Source organism: Lipotes vexillifer, unplaced genomic scaffold (assembly GCF_000442215.2).
Source record: "Lipotes vexillifer unplaced genomic scaffold, Lipotes_vexillifer_v1.1 scaffold101, whole genome shotgun sequence".
In the NCBI taxonomy this organism is placed as follows: domain Eukaryota; kingdom Metazoa; phylum Chordata; class Mammalia; order Artiodactyla; family Lipotidae; genus Lipotes; species Lipotes vexillifer.
Genome location: NW_006790811.1, coordinates 367,860 through 373,962, shown reverse-complemented (window position 1 = coordinate 373,962; position 6,103 = coordinate 367,860). Strand labels below are relative to the sequence as shown.

At 44.0% G+C, this 6,103-nt stretch overlaps 1 pseudogene; it reads left to right on the top strand.

The window, feature by feature from the left end:
- The first annotated feature begins 3,347 nt into the window (after positions 1 to 3,347).
- On the top strand, positions 3,348 to 3,923 carry LOC103079145 (60S ribosomal protein L29 pseudogene; annotated as a pseudogene).
- Positions 3,924 to 6,103: the final 2,180 nt, after the last annotated feature.

Below are 6,103 nucleotides of genomic sequence, written 5' to 3'. Positions count from 1 at the left end.
CTTCTCACAGATGATTATAGTCAATCAGTTAAAGTTAAGGTACATTGAAGAAATCCAGAAGGGCTGGGTGTGTTGTCCTGCAGACAGCCCCTGGTGGCCTATATCCTTACTGTTCAAATTATGGTCCATGGACCAGGCGCTTCAGCATCACCTGAAAGCTTTTTAGAAATGGATGCTCAGGGAGATTCGTTCAAGATGGCAGAGTAGAAGGATGTGCTCTCCCTACCTCTTGCAAGAACACCAGACTCACAACCCATTGTTGATCATTGACAGGAGGATACTGGAACTCACCATAAAACATACCCCTACCAATGAGATGGTAGAAGGGGTGCAATCACAATAAAATCAAATCCCATAACTTCTGGTTGGGTGACTCAGAAACTGGAGAACACATACCACAGAAGTCCACCCACTGGAGTGAAGGTTGTAAGCCCCACTTCAGGCTTCCAATCTGGGCATCCGGCAATGAGAGGAGGAATTCCTAGAGAATCACACTTTGAACGTTACCAGGATTTGATTTCAGGACTTTGACAGGACTGGGGGAAACAGAGACTCCATTCTTGGAGGGCACACACAAAGTAGTGTGTGCATCAGGACCAAGGGGAAGGAGCAGTGACCCCATAGGACACTGAACCGGACCTACCTGCTAGTGTTGGAGGGTCTTCTGCAGAGGTGGGACGTGGTTGTGTCTCACTGTGAGGACAAGGACAATGGCAGCAGAAGTTCTGGTGACTCTTCCTTGGTGTGAGCCTTCCCAGAGTCCGCCATTACCCCACCAAAGAGCCCAGGTAGGCTTCAGAGTTGGGTTGCCTCAAGCCAAACAACCAACAAGGAGGGAACCCAGCCCCACTCATCAGCAGACAAATGGAGCTCTGCCCACCAAAGCAACAGCCAGCTCTACCCACCACCAGTCCCTCCCATCAGGAAACTTGCAAAAGCCTCTTAGATAGCCTCATCCACCAGAGAGCAGACAACAGAAGCAAGAAGAACTACAATTCTGCATCATGTGGAAGGAAAACCAAATTCACAGAAAGATAGAGAAGATAAAAAGGCAGAGGGCTATGCACCAGATGAAGGAACAAGATAAAACCCCAGGAAAACAATTAAATGAAGTAGAGATAGGAAACCTTCCAAAAAAAGAATTCAGAATAATGATAGTGAAGATGATCCAGGACCTTGGAAAAAGAATGGAGGCAAAGATCGAGAATATGAAAGAAATGTTTAACAAAGATCTAGAAGAATTAAAAAACAAACAAACAGAGATGAACAACACAATAACTGAAATGAAACCTACACTAGAAGGAATCAATAGCAGAATAATTGAAGCAGAAGAAAGGATAAATGACCTGGAAGACAGAATGGTAGAATTCACTGCCACGGAACAGAATAAAGAAAAAAGAATCAAAAGAAATGAAGACAGCCTAAGAGACCTCTGGGACAACATTAAAAGCAACAACATTTGCATTATAGGGATCCCAGAAGGCAAAGACGGAGAGAAATGATGGGATGAATTGGGAGACTGGGATTGACATGTATACACTGGTGTATTAAATACATGACTAATAAGAACCTGGTGTATAAAAAAATAAATAAAATTCAAAAAAGAAAAAGAAGAAAATGGATTCTCAGGCTCCACCTTAAATCTACTGAATCAGAATTTGTATTGTAGGGGATGAAAACAAATTATTGCCCACCCTCTTACATTCTATGACTGAAGCCCTGGAAATTAAACTGACAAAAGACAAATTAAGACAGAAAAACAGAGTTTATTAACATATGCATTGGGCATGTAGGCGAAACCAGTGATGACTCAAGAAGATGAATAAAACTTGGGGCTTATATTAGCATCTTAATAAGGAACAATAAATTTGTACAAAAGTGAAAAGACAAAGGAGAAAGGATTTGAGGTTTTAAGGGTGGCAAGCTGTGGAAAGGTATATATATATATGGGAGGAAACTAATGGAAGATAAGGGTTGTTTTAGTAAAGTTTCTTATGTAGATTCCTCTTGGTATTGTTCCTGGGCTGCTAAGAGTCTAGAGCTGTCTTCCTCTTCCTCCTGAGAGAGGGAGACGCCCTAACACATGGAAATATAAATCCTGCTCTTAAGCAAATAGAGGAGGACAAAGAGCTTGTTTGGCAGGTGCTGCTTCTCAACTGTCTCCAGCTCAGAATAATCCTTATGCCAAAGTGGCATATTTTGGGGTGGCATCTGATCCCGTATACATTTTTACCCTATTCCCAGGCAATTCAGATGCATAATAAAGCTTGAGAGGTGCTAGTTTTCAGCCCTTAGACTTTCTGGAGTGGATGTGTTCACGTGTGCAGATGCTGTTGCAAGTCAAATGGCACAATGGGCCCAGTCTCTAGCTTACATCTTACCACCAACTCCACTCAACACCATAAGAGGAACAAGCTTCAGTTTCTGATGACAATGTAGATACTAATGCCCTGATATGACATAAAGTGGAATTAGGGCCAAGAATTGGATTAGTTACTATCTATCAAAATAAAAAAAAGTACACTGGGGCTTCCCTGGTGGCGCAGTGGTTGAGAATCTTCCTGCTAATGCAGGGGATATGGGTTCGAGCCCTGGTCTGGGAAGATCCCACATGCTGTGGAGCAACTGGGTCCATGAGCCACAACTACTGAGCCGGCGCATCTGGAGCCTATGCTCCGCAACAAGAGAGGCTGCCATAGTGAGAGGTCCGCGCATCACGATGAAGAGTGGTCCCCGGGGCTTCCCTGGTGGCGCAGTGGTTGAGAGTCCGCCTGCCAATGCAGGGGACACGGGTTCGTGCCCCAGTCCGGGAAGATCCCACATGCCACGGAGCAACTGGGCCCGTGAGCCACAATTACTGAGCCTGCGCGTCTGGAGCCTGTGCTCCGTAACAAGAGAGGGAGTGATAATGAGAGGCCCGCGCACCGCGATGAAGAGTGGCCTCCGCTTGCCACAACTAGAGAAAGCCCTCGCACAGAAACGAAGACCCAACACAGCCATAAATTAATTAATTAATTAATTAATTAAATTTAAAAAAAAAAAAAGAGTGGTCCCCGCTTGCCACAACTAGAGAAAGCCCTCCCACAGAAACGAAGACCCAACACAGCAAAAATAAATAAATAAATTAATTAATTAAAAAAGAATAGTCTCCATTCTTTATATTAAAAAAAAGTACACTGAACTTAGGGAAGCTGTTACTTGACACAGACAGTGCCTTATAGCCTATTAATTCATTTATGTGCTCAGATTTCTCTGGGAAATATTTAAGGCATAGTACATAAATCAACAAGATGGCTCTTTCTTTTTCAATCCCAGCCACTGTGAGATCCACGGGCTTCAGTGCAGACATGACCAAGTCCAAAAACCACACCTTGAACAAGCATTCCTGAAACTGGCACAGGAATGGCATCAAGAAGCCCCAGTCACAAAGATATGAAACTCTTAAGGGAGTAGACCCCAAGTTCCTGAGTAACGTGGACCTTGCCAAGAAGTACAAAGAAGGGCCTTAGGAAGATGCAAGCCAACAACGCCAGGGCCATGAATGAACGTGCCAAGGCTATCAAGGCACTTGTAAAACCCAAGGAGGTCAAGCCCCAAATCCCAAAGGGCGGCAGCCCCAAGCTTGGTCAACCTGCCTACATCACTCACCCCAATCTCAGGAAACATTATTGTGCCTGCTTTACCAAGGGTCTCAGGTTCTGCTGGCCAAAGTCCAAGGCTCAAACCAGGCCCAGGCTGCTGCTGTGGCTCTTGCCCTGGCTTCAGCTCAGGCTCAGGCTCCCAGAGGTGGCCAGGCCTCCAAGAAGGCTCCAATAAGCTCTGCTGATTCAAGGACTGGTATGAACTCTGGGCTGCTATCTGCATGGGGCTGGTGTCCTCCTGTGCTATTTGTACAGATAAACCTGAGGCAAGATCTGTCATAATCAATCAATCAAGAAGATGGACTTAGTTAAAAGTCAGAGTCAAGACAGAATAAAAACAAGAGTAGGGACATAAAATTGAATCAGGGTTGAAAATGTACACCACAAAGTCTAAACACTTTTTCATGAGTGGGCCACAAATTTAGTGCTGCATTCTAGTAACCAAACATGAGAATAAACCCAGTCAACACCATTCTCCTAGGATAAAAAGAAGGCAATTGCTAAGAAGGAAGACAGTATTCTCTGTTCCTCTTCACAGTGAAACTTCTCAGAGGTGTTGTTTACACACACTATCCCTACCTCCTTGCCTCTGGTTCTCTCTTTGACCAACTCTCCATCTGGCTTCTGCTTCCCTAGTCCACAGAAGTTGCTCTTGACAAGTTTACTGTAGTCTTCATGTTGGCAAATGCAATGACCAGTGGTCCTTTCTCTGTCCCCACCTCATTTGACTTCTTAGCACCTCTCCTCCTGGTTGACCACTCATTATTAGAACATCATCCTCTTTGGCATCTGTAATACCACATTCTTCTGGTTTTCCTCCTGGTTTGCTGGCTGCTCCTTCCTTTCACATGCTATGGTTTCTTCAGGATACTGTATCCTGGGACCACTCCCCTCCTTCCACAGTTGTCTCAAGAAATAGCCTCACCATCTAGCCAGTAACTATGCCCAGAAGCTGGCTGCTTCCCTGGATCCTTCTTTTCTCTAATCCCCCCCACATCCAATACCTGAATCCTATCAATTCTGCCTCCAAAAAGCCTCAAATACCACCACTACCTTCACCAGACGACTGCCAGAGCCTCCTCAGCTTCTACTCTCACCCTACCCAAGCCTCTCTCCAGAGCAGTCAAAATAAACTTTTAAACTCATACATCAATATAGGCAATGGTCACCAAAAAAAAAAAAAGGACAACCAGAATTATGGACCTCCTAATGAAAGTACACAACACCTCCCATGAGATTGTGTTTTCAAAAATATGAAACCTATATTTAATCATGTCTCTATCCCTAGATAGTAATTTATAGGAAAAACAGAAGCGTTTCTTGGATTGTTTAACACATCACTGGGGGAAGCGTCAGAGTTGTGTGGAAGGGAAGTATAGTAATAGCCCTCTTGGGGGCCTGCAGCAGCGGGTCAGCCCAGGTGCACAGCTCTTGGACCTGATCAGAGAGGAATTGGATGAAGGAACAGCCCAAACATTCTCTGGCTAGTTCTTCCTCAGCAATTTTTTTCAGCCAGGCTCTTGATAAATGCTGGGAAACAATGCATTGCTGAGATGTTTCTCACCAACCTGCACCTGGAGGCTGCTAGGTTGAGTGATCAGGGACGGCAAATCAGGGGCAAAAGAAACAACATATTATGAGAACATGCTAGGCAAGGAAGGGCTTCTAAAGGCCACAGGAACCCATGGCACTGTGGCCTACATGTGACCATGAAGGCTTCTAAACATTCTTATTGAATTTACTTAAAACAGATCTGGCTTTGAGTTAACACTTCTCTGCCCAGTGCTCTCAGAAGCCATCTATCTACTCAAATTGTTGGAAAAATAAACAGTGGTGCAATGTGATATTTGTCACATTTGAGGGTGACACCTCTTCTACAAAACCCAACAAAATGTGGGTTTTCCTTCAGCTCACAGCAGTGGGGTAAACAGGATGGAATTTCTGATTAGGCTATAAACCCAGACTTAAATGGATAAGGCAGTTGCTAAGCCCACATCTCACTTTTCTTTCCAGATACACAGTACAGGTGTTCCCTGGGGGAAGATGGCATACTCACTAATGCCAACATATGTCAAAGTGGATGGAAAGAAAACACCATCAGCATGTAGCTTTCATCAAGAAGGTCTCCAGAAACTGTTCACAAATAATATGGAATTGATACAGTAAAAGGTAGCAGCATCTACTTTCCCTGACTTGGTGTGAATGACCTTAGGGATGTAGCTAAAATATTTTGATATTTGATTTAGCTTTCTTTCACGTAAGGGTATGGTTACAGGCCTCAATGGATTTGATATGAATTTAAAGAGAGTATATGAAAAGACTAGAAAATGTCTGACATAGTAGACATTCAACAAATACTGACTCTAATAAATTAACCTTACTTGCAATTCATGCTATTAGCAGTTCAAATCCCCACTGTGAACAGACAGCTTTTCTGACCCTTGGTGCTAGCACTGAGTTAC